Here is a 15609-nt window from a genome sequence, read left to right on the forward strand (position 1 = left end):
TTAAGGGCAACATTGAATAAATGGGACCTACTAAAACTGAGAAGCTTCTGTAAAGCAAAGGACACTGTCACCAAGACAAAAAGGCAACCTACGGACTGGGAGAACATCTTTACCAACCCCGTAACAGACAAAGGTCTGATCTCCAAAATATATAGAGAACTCAGGAAACTAGACTTTAAAATGCTAATTAACTCTTGTTTGTATCTTAAACTTTGGGCAAAGAATTTACATCATAACTTCTCAGACAAATATAAAAATGCTACTGATTTTTCTAATGGTGGAAAGTCCAAATAATATTGCATCTAATGTAATATGTGTGTGTCCATATCATAACCTGGTGAGAGCACCAGGTGTTACCAATATGCAAGAAAGAGGGGGAGAGAATGGTAGAAGCAAAAAAATTGGAGTGAGGCCAGTCTTACCCTTTTATAGCAGTCTATTCTCCTGACTATTATCTTTTAACCAGTTTCTGCCAGATTATTATTAATTTCTCACAAATGTTATGCCCCCAATCTCTGTCTACTAAGTCCTGTCTCTTAAGGGTCCTACCATCTTTTATTATTATTACATGGGGATAGTATATGGGGGACCAACCTTTTAGCATAAGAACCTTTAAGAAACAAATCATATCCAAACCATTGAAATATGGGTCTTTTGTGGATTTAATAGTTCCATTAATTTAGTGCTCATTTTTCCAGTACTGAATATTCTCTGGATTACAGTAATCTTATAGTAAATCTTAAAATGATATACTATAAGGCTACCACCTTTGTTTTTTATTAAAAATTATTTTGAGGCTCTTGTTTCTTTATGTGTCTACATTTTAATGTAACTTACTGATTTCTTTTTTTAAAAAAAATCCTGTTCTCCTTGGTAGTGCTTCATAACTATCAATTACTTTTTGCCTTGAAATCTTTAGACTCATAAATATGATCTATCTTCCATTTAGATTTTTAAATTTCTCTCCACATTTGTAGTTCAGATATGTAACTTGGCTACTTGGTTCCTAGCTTGCTTTGGAGATTCTAGAAATTTCAAGGAATAGGTCATTGGACAGGAACCCTTGGAAGGTTTTCCCTAGTCTCCAGTTACTTCTTCACTCTCTGCTTCTTGTCTGTCATGAAGTAGTGTAGGTGTCCTCTATCACACATTCCCACCAGCTGTGGTAGTCTGCCCCAAGTGCATGAGCCTAATAGCTGTGCATTGAAACCTTTGCAACTGTGATCATGTGAGCGCACCAAAATCTTTCCTCCTTTAACTTATTTTCTCATATACAGAAATAACCAATACAGAAAATTGATTCCAAAGAAGTGAAGGGTGGTTGTTACGACTGAACCTAATGTGTTGTTCTTTTTTTCTTTTTTCTTTTTTTTTTTTCGAGACAGGGTTTCTCTGTAGCTTTGGAGCCTGTCCTGGATCTAGCTCTGTAGACTAGGCTGGTCTCGAACTCACAGAGATCCGCCTGCCTCTGCCTCCCGAGTGCTGGGATTAAAGGCGTGCGCCACCATCGCCCGGCCTAATGTGCTGTTCTTAAGCCTTGGAACCGGTTTGCAAGAGGATTTTGCAAAGTTTGAAAGGCTATAAAATTGTAACCAGAGGTTACCTGGTGCTTCTAGTGGGGCCTCAGGAGACCAGAACACTAACAGTAATGTGGATAACGAAGGAAAGATTCGTGGAGTTTTAGGTGAGAAGGAAGACTCTATTGACAATCAGACTATCTAGTAAAGAATTTGTCTATATTTTGTGCGTGCTGAAACTTTGAGTTAAGATTAAATTGGAATTAGTGAACTAATTTGATAAAGCAAACTTTAAGATAGTGTAGCATTCAGGGTATAGTCACTACTGGCTGCTTTTAGTCAGGTTTGAAGTAAGAATTGGGAGCAACAAGAAGACTGTAACAATTTGAAAAATGTGTGTTTTGTCCAGAAAAAGAGTGTTTCAAGTGTTGTAAGGTAGGTTGTCTTGTTAAGGAGATTAGTGCCATTAAGAAAGTGAGTGCTTTGCATTGGGGTCATAGGAAAGATATGTCGAAGATTTCTCAGCAATTAGTGAGACTCCACTCTATGTAAATGTATTAGGGTTGTTTCCTAGGTTGATAGTGAATCTACGTGTAGTTTTCATCTACATTTAGATATTTTTAGGTATTTAGATAGAAAACGTATTTTCTATTTTCATTTTATTTAAAAATAACTGATCAATTCATATGCCCGTTTATTGATGGATTACTTCCTCTCTTTAAGTGTTTAATTTTTGAGCTTGTATTAAATTCTATATATTAATTCTTTGTAGGATGAATAGCTAGAAAAGATTTTCTTCAATTCTATAGGATAACTCTTCACTTTTAATTGTTTACTTTGTTATGCAGAAACTTTTAAATACTACACAATCCCATTAGTTAGTTCCTGCTGATATTTCCTGAGCTATCAGTAAGGGAAAGGAGTTTAGTGTCAGTCTTTTGCATGCATATAGCTTTCCTAGCATCATTTGTTAAAGAGGCTTCTTTTTGTCAGTGTGAGTTTTTGACACCGTGATAAAAATTAGATGTTTACAACTGTGTTAGTTTATTTCTGGATATTGTCTTTGGTCTGAGTCTGTATTTGTCCCAATGTCTTGCAGTTTTTCTTATTATTCTTTTTGTGCAGAATTTTTTAAGTATTTGAAATCTTTGTAGATCTGTATGATTTCTTTTCTATTTGCAGTTTCCCCCGTTTATATGAAGATTATCATTTACATTTGGATGGCATTTGCACTGAATCTGTACATTGCTTTTAGTAATATAAGTCTTTTAAACAGTATTCTTCTCATCCTTCTAGTGGGTACCTTTCCATCTTCTAGTATCTTCTTCAGTTTCTTCCTTAAGTGATTTATAGTTTTCATTGCAGAGGAGTCTTTAACGTCTTCAGATTGATGGTCAGGTTTGTTGTTTCTGTTTATCTATTTTGAATGGATTGTTTTCTGACTTAAATTTCAGTGAGTTACATATTAGTATACACAGAAACTACTTATTTTCATAGGCTGTTTTTGTTCTGCCACTTGACTAAAAACATTTATTTGTTTATTAGATGTAAATTTTCTAGATGAATCTTTTGTGTCTTTAAGTGAACAATGGTATTGTCTATAAGAAAGCATAATTTCTTCTCTTTTCTTATTTCTATCACCTTTGTATCTTTCTCTTGCATTTTGTTTTGTCCAAGAATTAAAGTACTATATGAATAAGAGTGGAAAGTAGACACCTTTATTGTGTTTCTAAATTTAAATGAAATACTTGCCATTTTTCTCCAGTGAGTTTCACATTAGCTATAAGCATCCATCTGAAACAGCCTTTGTTGTTTTACATCTAGCTCCTTTTATACTTTTGTCATAAAGGGATGTTAAAGGGTTGGTTTTTTCCTCCCTGCATCTAGGTAAACTCTCTTATAACTTTGTTTTTGGTTCTAATTATGTACTGTATTGCATTTACTGACTTGTATGTGTTGACTCATCCTTGCATTATTAGAATACAGCCAATTTGATTATGCTGCATCATCTTTCTAGAATGTTGTTAATTTCAGGGTACCAGTATTTATTGAAGATTTTTACATTTATGTTCATCTAAGAGGTTAGTTACACTTTTGGTTTTGGTTTTATCTTTTTGCAGGGAGGGGAGGAGGAGATAGGATTTCATTCTTTGCTCACATAGGTCTGAAACTTAGCCCTGGATGGCCTTAAACACATGACGTTGCTCCTGGTTACTCTCCCAAGTGCTGAGATTATAGGTATGATCTACAACGTCCTGCTTCTATGTGCATTTGTCATTAGGGTAATGTTGGCTTTGTAAAGTGATATTGGAAGTATTCCCTCCCTTTCTATTTAATGGTCTATTAGAATTCATCGGTGTCTAGAATCTGTCTCTTTTATTTTGGGAAATGTTTAATTACTATTTCTGTCTCATTGAGGTTTGATCTGTTGGAGTTGTTTGATAGTTCATCTGTATCAAATGTTCCATTTTTTAAAGGTGTTTTATAAGTATATAAAATTATAAATATTCCATAGTGATCCTTTGGTTCTTAGTGGCATCTGTTGTTATCCACTCTTGTTTCTTTTGGTTTGTTGGCATTTGTCAATCTTTTTTATCCTTTTAAAGAGTCAGCTCTTATTTTTGTTGATTCTTTATGCTCTTCTTCTTTATAGTAAAGTTTTGTTCCATTAATTTCAGTTCTGATAATTTATTCTTTTCACTTACTATAATAATTTTGGATTTGGCTTGCTAAAACCTTCTTGTACATCATTAGGCTATTTCACTGATTTTTTTGTTATCACTGATTTTTTTTTAATGTTTATACTCATATATCCTTTTAGAACTGTTTTCCCAATATCCCAGATATTGGTAAGTGATACTTTATTTTCATTTGGTTATTGGAATTTCAAAATCTACCCCATTACTCAAGGTCTCAATCTTATTTCAAAAGTACACTGCTCAATCTCCATGTTTGTATAGAATCTGTATACTTCTCTTGATTCTAATTTTCAGTTTCGTTCCATTGTTATCTGATGCCACAAAAATTCTTTAAATTTATTAAGACTTATATGGCCTAACCTATGTGCTTTAATTACAGCTTTTTTTTTTTTTTTTAGTTTCCTGTAATTGGCGTAGAGGTAACTCTCAGAGATACCATACACTATCAAATAAAAAGCCCAAAGCCAATTTTTGAGTCATTAGTCAGTGGGATCCCATAGACACTCCCTAACAATGCGGGATATTGCCATTACTCTTGGTTATACTCTGAAACTTGATGGTAAAACTCTATTGCTAAAAACACCACCTACATAAGTCATAGGACATGGCGAAATCCAGATGGTACCAACTTGGAAGCTTCATCCCTGATAATTAGCTTTTATAGTGCTAGAAGGTGTTATACATGCTACCAGTAGAGAAAAATGATCACTGTCTTACCTGGTTGTGAACCTGGTAACAACTGCCCTGGCAGGAGATGCCTGCTGATTTAGTAGTGGCACAAATGAGATTGAAATAGCCAACTGCTTTCTGATTGGCTAAAGCCTGCCCTACAAGGCAGAACTCTTCCTTGGAACCGTTAATTGGGTTTTTGTTGTTGTTTTGTTTTGTTTTATTTTTATTTTTTTGCTACTAGCTAGGTCGTGATCCCTAGGGGAAAACCTCATAGTAGTAATCTGTTAATAAACTGTTTCCTAAGTGATCATTTGTTTGTTTTTGGGATAGGGTCTCTCTTTGTAATTTTGCCTGGAACTCTCATTTTGTAGAATAGGCTGACCTTGAACTCACTGATATCCTCCTGCCTCTGCTTCCAAGTGCTGGGATTAAAGGTGTGCACTACCAGGCCCAGCAGTTACTATCTTTATGCATATAGAGTAGTTCATCCATCTCTCAGTCCTCATCAAAGAAGCTTCTTCTTATAGTAGATTGTCATTAATACAGATATTCACAACTGGTCACTGTTGACTGCTCAGTTTTAAATGGACAGCTGTGTCATACCCCATCCCTCCAAGAACTCTTTGATAATTGAGGATAAAGGTACAGAAAGATTCTAAAAACCAGGGACAGTGAGAGTCTGCAGTGAAACAATGTTTGTGAGACGTGATAGCACCACTGCATATGTTTGTTTGTTTGTTTGTTTTACTATTTGAAATAGACCATTCCACACTGTCTTGCTTTTAGCATTTCTGGTGAGAGAGCTGATAAATTCTGATGTGTTTGCCTTTGTAGATGTGTTTGCCTTTGTAAGAAATATGGAGTTACTTTCTTGTAGCTCTTAGTATTTTCTCTTTGTTTTCACCTGCTAGCATTTTAACTATTATGTGACTGTTTTAATTAGGATTTCTATTGCTGTGACAAGACACCATGACCAGAGCAACTCTTATAAAGGAAAACATATAATTGGGTGACTTAGATTTCAGAGGTTCAGTCCATTATCAGCATGGTGGAACATGGCAGTGTGTAGGCAGACATGGTGCTGGAGAGATAGTTGAGATTTCTACATCTTGCACAGGCAGCAGGAAGTGGTCTGAGACACTGGACAGTATCTTGAGCATATATGAGACCTTAAAGCCTACTTCTACAGTGACACACTTCTTCCCATAAGACTGTACTTACTCCATAAGGCCACATCTCCTAATAGTGCCACTCCCTTTGGTGGTCTTTTTTTTTTTTCTTTCAAACCATCACAGTGACACAGAGAGGTTTTTTTTTTTGGTCATGTCTGTTTGGGTCTTTAAATGTCTTCAGTTCTTGAAGTTTTACATTGATGTTCATTCTATTAGTAACAGTATTGGGTATTGTATTACTTTTGTAGAACTGTGACCCGTTTTCAGACAGAAACATTTTAAGCCATGGAGAATTTATTTTGGCTCATATTTTAGAGAAATGAGTCACTAAATAGTCAGCTCCATTTTTCTGGTTGTATTTTAGAAGAGAACATTGTGGCAGTGGTAGGCTGTGGCAAAGGAGAATTAATCAACTCATGACATACAGGAGGAAGGAGGGGGGGAGAGGGGAGAGGGAGGGAGGAGGAAGGGAAAGGGACCTGGTTACATACCTACTTCATATGGTCTCTAGCTCTTGAAATTTCCAGAATATCCATCAAATAGAGAGCTATCAGGACTTTAACACGAGCTGGTGGTAAACGTTTCATATCTAAGCTATAATGCATGCTTGTATGAAAACTTAAGGATTTAAAAGTTACCACCAAATGTTAAAAAAAAAAGTGTTAACAAATAATAACAGTACAAACTAAGGGAGAGGGAAAGGAAAAGGGAGAGAAAAGGCAAAACAGGGAAAAGAATATGGGATAGAAGAATGAGAGATAATAATGATAGGAAACAAAATGTTAGCACAAGTAGTGAACAAAACAAAAAATCCAAATAAAGCTCAAAGAAATAAAATAGATGAATATTAAGTGGATAATGGAGACACTTTGCTGCCCTCTCCCCAGGAAGGTAAACTATAGGACAGTGACTTGCTTTTTTCTGAATAGGTTAGACCAGAAACAACAATTTGGAGACAGACCCTCACCACACATTTCCAGTTGGAGCTTGCTGGTTGCTAAGACCTCTGATAGGTTGTCAGTTGTTCTGCATATCCAAGCCCAGCAACACAACTGGTCTACCTGATTGAATGCCTACCTGGATGTGGAAAATAGCTGAATAATAAGTTGCATTTAAATCAAATGAGAGTGCAGGAAAGAGTCAAACCAGGCAGTCTGTTCTTCCTGTCACCACCCCATCTTCCTTGCTTAGGACAAAAGTAGAACACCAAGTGATCCTATGTGCTCTGACATTGCCTGTCTGTTCCAACCTCCATGTGTATTGGTACCCTCCTTGGTCTCACTTCTTTGCAGAGCTCCCTAATAGTTCCCTAATAGAAACCCTCTGTTTCTCTGTGTGGCATGCCATATTTTCTCTTGGCCCTTCAGTGACTAGGCCCACCATTAATGACACATTTTTGGGGTGCTAAACATGAGATGTGGTGACTAGCCAACTTCTGTAGAGCTCAGCATGTACCAGAGGATCTATAGTCAAACTGCAGATTCCTAAGAATAAGGAAGTTTGTTTTCTGCTGCATTTTGAGATTGCTGATTATTTAATGGAAGCTATTATGTACGAAATTCTGTTAGTATTCACCAATATTTTAATTGAAAAAATGCTTTTTTAGATTTTTTTGTAGCATCAATGAGTTCAAACATAATTTTATAGGACAAAGAAGATAAAAAGAAAATGTTTCTAAGCAGAGAAATGAACTAGGACAGGCAAACTGGACTAATTGCACTATGATTCCTTAAGGAGGATTATCAGATCCTAAAATTATCAGCTTATTTTTAACAGCGGAACATTGTAAATGAAAACTGGTACTTCAGTAAATGAAATGCAGAATTTTGAATATATTCCTTCGTAAAAAAAAAATCTGTTGCTGATTTTGATCACCAAAAGACTCTTTAATTTATGAAATACCTCTTTGTTTACTAATCTATAAAATAATGCAAATATAAATCAATTGTCGATAAATCAATTTCAGATATGTTCATGAAATCCTAATTATTAGAACCTAATGTTAGAAAACCAGACTTGAATAAATAGGTCTAGGAGATACAATATCCATCTGCTCAGGCGCGGGGAGGGAAAATAGAACACACTAAACATTCATCAGAGACTAAGAATAAAGCTTCAGTATCCTAGTAAAATTTCTAAAATCCAAGGAGAAGGAATAGATCCTATATTTTTGCTCCTGAAGATTGATGGCACATTAATAATTGTCAGGACTAAGGAGGGTGGACAGAACATCGCATTTTGAAATATATTTTGGATTGGTAATCTGCAAAACTGTTAGTCATGTGTTGTAAAGAGTTGGTAAGGGAAGAAATTAGAAATGATTTTCATGCTTCTGGACTGAAAAAATAATGTGGTTAAAGGTAAATACCTGTGTCATTCTTCATCTCACTACAATTCCATGACATGAAAATCACCACTTCCAAGTGTATGTACTGTTCAGTGTACACAAACTTCACTGCCCTTTATCTGTCACCGCAAAAGACAGCATTCGGCCTGTTTAGCAGCGGTCCCTCCCTCTTCCTGGGATGCTCTGGAAATTGCTGTCTGCTTGTTGTTGTCCTTGATTCATCTCTCCAGAGCATCTCATATAAGCAGGATCATATAGTATGTGGCTTTTTGTGACTTCTCTTGCACTGAACATTATGCTTTCAAGGTTTTTTCAACTGCATAGTATTTGTTAGGCCATCATCTCTTTGATAGCCAAATAATACTTCATTTATGTAAAATACTATATATCACATTTTGCTTATCTGTTTATTAGTTTATGACACATTTGTGTTGCTTCTGCTTTTGGATGTTATGAATAATGCTTCTGCAAACATTCATGTCTAAGTTTGGGTAATAAACATGTTTTCAGTGTGTTTGGTTATGTACCTGAAAGAAAGAATTGAGTTACATGGTGATTCTGTGTTTAACTTTTAGATGAGCCTCCTGTTTTACAAAGTAACTACACCATTTTTCACTCCTACCATTAGTATGGTGGTCCAATTTCTCTATATGTCTACCAATTATTTTTGATTATTTAGATTGATAATCTGCAAAACATAGTCACATGTAGCAAAAGGTTGGTAAGAGAAGAAATTTGTAGTGATTTCTATACTTCTGGGCTGCAAAATATGTGGTTAGAGGTAAATACCTGTGTCATTCTTCCTTGGACTACAGTTCACATATTGTAACACAAACATACAATTCACATATTGTAACACAAACATACACAGTTCACATTCTATAACACATACATGCAGTTCCCATCCTATAACACACATACAATTCACATACTTTAACACATGCATACAATTCATATACCCTAACACACACACATACAAGTCATACACCATGAACACACATACCCATGTCAAGATGAACTTGCAGGAATGCGTTTTTTCTTTCCACAATATAGGTTCTGGAAATTGGTCTCAGGTCCTTAAGGTTTGCAGCAAGCATTCTCACTTACTGAGCCATCACATTGGCCCATTTTAAAAGTTTTATTTATTTATTTATTTATTTATTTATTTATTTATTTATTTATTGTTCTTAAAGGTGAATCTAATTGACTATAAAGAAGGGTCTCATTTGACTTTGATTAATTTTTATAGAAAGCTTCAGTATCTTTTCACATACAGAGGGACCATTTATAAGTCCTTTGTAAAAGTTTTTTGCTCAGTTTTTTTTTTTTGTTTTGTTTTTTTGATTTTCGAGACAGGGTTTCTCTGTGTTTTTGGAGCCTGTCCTGGAACTAGCTCTTGTAGACCAGGCTGGTCTCGAACTCACAGAGATCTACCTGCCTCTGCCTCCCGAATGCTGGAATTAAAGGCATGCGCCACCACCGCCCGGCCTTTTGCTCAGTTTTTAATTGGTGTGTGTGTGTGTTGTTGAATTATAAGAGTTCTTTGTATATCCTAGACCTTAGACTCATCAAAAATATTTGCAAATATTTTTCCATTCTGAGAATTGTATTTTCATCCTTTTAAGAGCATTCTTTGATAACCAAAATGGTTTTTTGTTGATCATACTTTTGGTACCATTTATCCAAACACACATTTCCATTATTGTAAATTTATTTTTTATTAAAAATATTTTGAACCAGGCATGGTGGCACACATATTTAATCCCAGTACTCGGGAGGCAGTGGAAGGTGAATCTCTGTGAGTTTGAGGTGTACAGAGTGAGTGCCAGGACAGTCAAGGCTACACAGAAAAACCTATCTATCTGAAAAAACCAAAAATAAATAAATAGACTAGAATAATTATTAAAAAATATTTTGTGTGTGTATATGTGTAAGCACATACATACATGCCCACAGTATATATTTGGTGGTCAGAGGATAGCTTGCAGGAGTTGGTTCTGTTCTTCCTGTGTGGTTCCTGAGGATTGAGCACAGGTGGTCAGGCTTAGTGGGCAAAGTGCCTGTACTTACTTGTCACAGTGTCTCATCAGTCTTCACTTCTGTTCTTTTGACTCTCTTGTCATCATTCTAATTTTTCCCAACACATCTTTCAGCTTTCTAGTTCTCTCTTTTATGTAAATTGGCTTTCAAATTCATCTAAATTTAAATTTCATCTTTTAACACAAATTCTAAACTTTTAGTTTCTTAACATATTAAACACACTCCTTTAAATGCTGTAATATTTTGGTCAGCACATTGTATCTTTTGTCAGGTTTTTCGGTTCATTTGGCTTTCTCCCCTTGTTCCCCCCCCCCCGCCCCTTTTACATTTATTTGTTTATTCAGTTCTAAATATCAAACCTAGGGCCTTGAGCATGTGAAACAAGCACTCTGCCCATGAGTTATATTCCCAGTTTACATGATTTTTTCCGATTCATCCTGTTCAATGTATATGTGTTACTGTTAATTGATGGCCAGATATTATATATGCAAACTTGCATAAATAATTTGAGACTTAAGATATCTTCTCTAAGATGTGTTTGTTTTTGCAGTCCTGGCAGTGCACTATTATCTTTAATTTTATGGGAGACATCCTTGTAAGAGCCAGACTCTCTTTTTCTTTTTCCCTTTCTCTATTTCCTTTCTTCCTTACATGTTTCCTTCCCTCCTTCTATCCACCGCTCCCTTTCTCCCTCCCAGAAAATATACAAATGAATTTGTGTGTGTATGTGTGTAAAATGAGTCTTTCTCTGTGTCACCAGCCAACTCGCAAATAATGGCATGGAGATTTCTTATTAATTATGAAAGTTTGGCCTATGGCTAAGATGAAAAGTCTTAGGTTATTAAAATATCTTAAATGCCTTATTCTATAGGTCTTTGTAGTGTTTGAAGACCACCTGTTTATCTAAAATATATCTGTGTTTAACCTTGAAAGCATAATATGACTACAAGTTTGATTATTATTGATAACTAGCTACTAACCTTTTTTGTAATTATGTATTATGTTTTAAAATGAGCTGCATAGATATAATACCAAAAGAATAATGGAAACATATATACAATATAACAAAAATACCCTTAAATTTGTATCAGTATACAAAATATTTTAAACAATAGTAGAAACATAGATTATTTTCTAACAAAAATAACCTTAAATATTATCAATATACAAAAATCCATACCAATGTAAAATATTTGAGATTAATAGTTGCCTTTTTAGTTTAAAGTAGATTCAAGAATCTACCCTTTTGTTCTATCATTCCTATTCCTCCCCCCTTTCTTTTCAGAAAGAGATCCTTGAATCTAACTTCCCTTGCTTAGTTTCTTCCCTTACCATGACCAATAACACCAACTCTCCTAAATGCTGACATCAACTGAATGATGAAGAACCGCCCACCCCTCCTCTTGGGAATGTGGGCATTGTGTGCTTAAAATACTTTCTGCTATCTGGGGGCAATGGCATCTTTAGGGTATCCTGAGAAAATTGAGATAATGGTCGAGTCCTGGGAGAGCTAGCTGTATTATTTGTTGTCCTGTCTCTGTGTGATGGGAAAGTACAGAACTTATCCAAAGTCCTGGCTGGAGTAGTGTGAGGCTGGCCATCTCAGCTAGCAGCTTTAAAGTTGTTTTGTATGCATAATTTTGTGGAAACTGCAACAGAGACATTCTGAGAGGCTGGATCACCTGAGCTACTTGTATTTATTGGTGTCTGGTCCTTTTTTTCTGAAAACATGTAAAGGTATATATGTTAACATATCTGTATTAACACAAGTATGGAATATGTGGTATACACAATTCAGCTAAAGATGTTTTTTCTGTTCTGTGTTTGAGCAGGTAAAAGGCATATGTCAACTTGGTAAGTCCATTTGGACTGCTTAGCCAAACTGTAATATAAGTCTCTATCCATGTCATATGAAAGGATGGCATGTAATAAATCATAAGGACTCTGCAGCCAACAAGATTTTTCATGTCTTATCCAGTCTCAGTGCTGTTCTCATGTTGAGGGATCAGCATATATGTCACCTGTCCTGTAGTCTTTCTTGGCTTTTCCCCTTTGGTCTGTAGCCAAGATCCTCGGGTCTCCCTCTATCAAATCTGATCTTCATTTATTTTGAAGAAATCCATAGCATTTCATTTCCTGTAGAAACAAAAGCACAACCTCTTCCTCAATGCAAATCATTTCTTGACCTCCATTCTGAAGCCAAGAGTTGACTGAAGTTTCTGTCCCACCTGGTCCTTCAGTTGTTCAGTCCCAAAGAAAACACACAGAGGGCTACATTAATTATAAACTGATTGGCCTATTAGCTCAGGCTTCTTATCAACTCTTATAACTCATATTAGCCCATAATTCTTCTCTGTGTTAGCCACGTGGCTTGGTACATTTTTTGGTGAGGCAGTTACACCTTGCTTGCTCTGTGTCTGGCTTCCTCTGTATCTGGATAATTACTGCAGACTGAATTATAAGAAGGCTCCCTCTTCTCATAATTCCTGCCTCTACTTCCTGCCTGGTCACCCCACCTATACTTCCTGCCTGACTACTGGCCAATCAGCATTTTATTAAAAATAATACAATTGACAGGATAAAAGACCATTGTCCCTCAGAAACCTCAGTCAACAAATGGTGCCCAATATGGGGCAACTACATCCACATAAAGCCTGAGAGAGCTTGGGAAGTAATCCTAGACAGAAAAGAATTTAAGCATGGCTTATTGATGGTAGTATTTTCTCAGGTGGGCTCTGCTTGCTAAAGGAAAGTGCTCTCATTTAAGAGAGGCTTCCTGACTCAGCTTTAGCTGCAAAATTTTACAACTCTTTTAAGAGGTCCTGCCATGAAACAGTTACATGATGTTGATAAAAAGCTGACTGCATACTTTTTGGTGGTGGCAGGGACCTTTAAATGCCATAGAGTTGTGGCTTTTAAATGTGGTTCTGGCCAGTACCTCTGCCATGAGGCTAGTCTCTCAGAAAGCTAAGGAATAGGGTAGATCTACCCATCAAAGCCAGGGCTTTAATCCTAGCCATATTGCTTAGCAAATTAAAGATTTGTGTGGTCAAAAAGAGAGATATAGTAAATATAGTTTCAGACAAAAAAAGCCTTTAAACAGTTTACAGTGTGTTTAGAAATATATGTAAAAAAAAGGAAAAAATAAAGTCTTCAAAATAGAATAAGAAAGAAAGAGGGTAATTGGGTGTGGTGGCACACGCCTTTAATCACAACACCCGGGAAGCAGAGGCAGACGGATCTCTGTAAATTCAAGGTATGGTGACACACACCTTTAATCCCAACACTTGGGAGGCAGAGGCACACAGATCTCTGTGAGTTCAAGAACAGCCTGGTCTACAGAGTGAATTCCAGAACAGCCAAAGATACACAAAGAAACCCTGTTTCAAAAAGCCAAAAATTAAAAATAAAAAATAGGTTAAAATAAAGCCATATAAAGATAAAAATACACAGAGAGTCTGGATACTGTGTGTTATTGTGTTGTCTTTAAATTGTTTGATGAGTAAGAAAGGAGCAAAAGCTGCTAAAAGACACTTGATTATAAATATTGCTGGGTTAATCCAGTATATGTATTTTAAAAATGCTTTGACTTTAAAATTTAAGTCAAAAGATATGTTATTTGGAGAAGAGGTTTTGCTTTTGTTTCCACAGGAAATGAGGGACTGTACATTCATTCTGCATTAAGAAAAATCAGGTTTGACCAAGGACCCCCCCCTGAGAAGTCTCCAATAGAAGGAATGGCCCAGATGATCATGAGAAAAACTAAACAAATGATATTAGATTTAGAGTTCTTGTTTTAAAATAAAAAGGGAGGGAAGTGCTGTGGGATGATGGTTTTTTGTCAATTGTATTATTTTTAATAAAATGCTGATTGGCTACTAGCCAGGCAGGAAGTATAGGTGGGGCGACCAGGCAGGAAGTAGAGGCAGGAATTATGAGAAGAGGGAAGTTTCAGTCTGCAGTCATCACCCAGACACAGAGGAAGCCAGACACAGAGCAAGCAAGGTGTGACTGCCTCGCCGAAAAATGTACCAAGCCACGTGGCTAACACAGACAAGAATTATGGGCTAATATAAGTTATAAGAGTTGATAAGAAGCCTGAGCTAACAGGCCAATCAGTTTATAATTAATGTAGCCCTCTGTGTGTTTTCTTTGGGACTGAACAATTGAAGGACCGGGTGGGACAGAAACTTCATTCGACAGCCAAGACATCCCTAAAGTATAAAGGCTGGTTTAATTCAGTTCCTTCCATAATCCATTGTCTCTCAGCAACTGACATTTTCTGTTAATTAGAATTCCAAAAAGTCAAATTTAACAAAGCACCATATAAGATTCAAACTCCCTGTGTTTAATATTTCCCCTCCTTACATGGCTTACCTTTTTATAGTACTTTACTCTTTGTAAAGACTTTATTATTTTTAACTATTTATTTGTTTGTTTTTAATGACTATCTATACTCTTTTTTTTTTTTATCTGTATCTGTTTAAAGGTTTTCTTGGTCCCTTGGTCTAGATTGGTTTATTGCATGCCTGCAGCCTTTTTTGACTGCATGAGCCAAGCCTTTAAACCTTCTGCACTACTCTGTACATGGTGCTGACTGGATCAAGCCTGCAGGCAACGGCCAGGAGCCATCTCTCTGAGAAAATGTGAGACTAGGAAGTCCTGTCTGGCTCCGTTTTTGCATGCTTGGTACTTAAAAAAAAAAGCTTTCTCAGGTCCTATGTGGAAATATGTGCCCCCACAGTAGACACCATATGTATCAAAAGTCTTTGTCCCACAAGCTAGCTCCAAAATAATGACATGAAGACTTCTTATTCATCATGAAAGTTCAGCCTATAGCTGAACTTTGTTTCTAAGTAGTTCTTATAACTTAAATTAACCCATTTCTATTAATCTACATCCTGCCACATGGTTAGTAATTTTTACCTCTCCTCCTGCACATTCTGCTTCCTCTTGAGTCCTTTCTTCCTCCCAGACTCCTCTCTGTCCCAGGAAGTCCTGCTTAACCTCTTTCTGCCTAGCTTTTGGTCATTCAACTCTTTATTAAACGAATCAGAAAACCTGTTGGCCAAGACACATCATGGTGGTGTAAACAAATATTCTGCAGTGTGTGTGTGTGTGTGTGTGTGTGTGTGTGTGTGTGTGTGTGTGTGTGTGTGTGT

General features: G+C 36.2%; 1 protein-coding gene across 1 annotated transcript in view; it reads left to right on the forward strand.

Annotated features, from left to right (window-relative positions):
• Tanc2 (tetratricopeptide repeat, ankyrin repeat and coiled-coil containing 2) overlaps window positions 1-15609 on the forward strand; it is a 345611-nt gene that overhangs the window by 108114 nt on the left and 221888 nt on the right. The gene's annotated exons all lie outside the window — the stretch shown is intronic.

This window comes from Microtus ochrogaster, unplaced genomic scaffold (assembly GCF_000317375.1).
Source record: "Microtus ochrogaster isolate Prairie Vole_2 unplaced genomic scaffold, MicOch1.0 UNK48, whole genome shotgun sequence".
NCBI classification, from domain to species: domain Eukaryota; kingdom Metazoa; phylum Chordata; class Mammalia; order Rodentia; family Cricetidae; genus Microtus; species Microtus ochrogaster.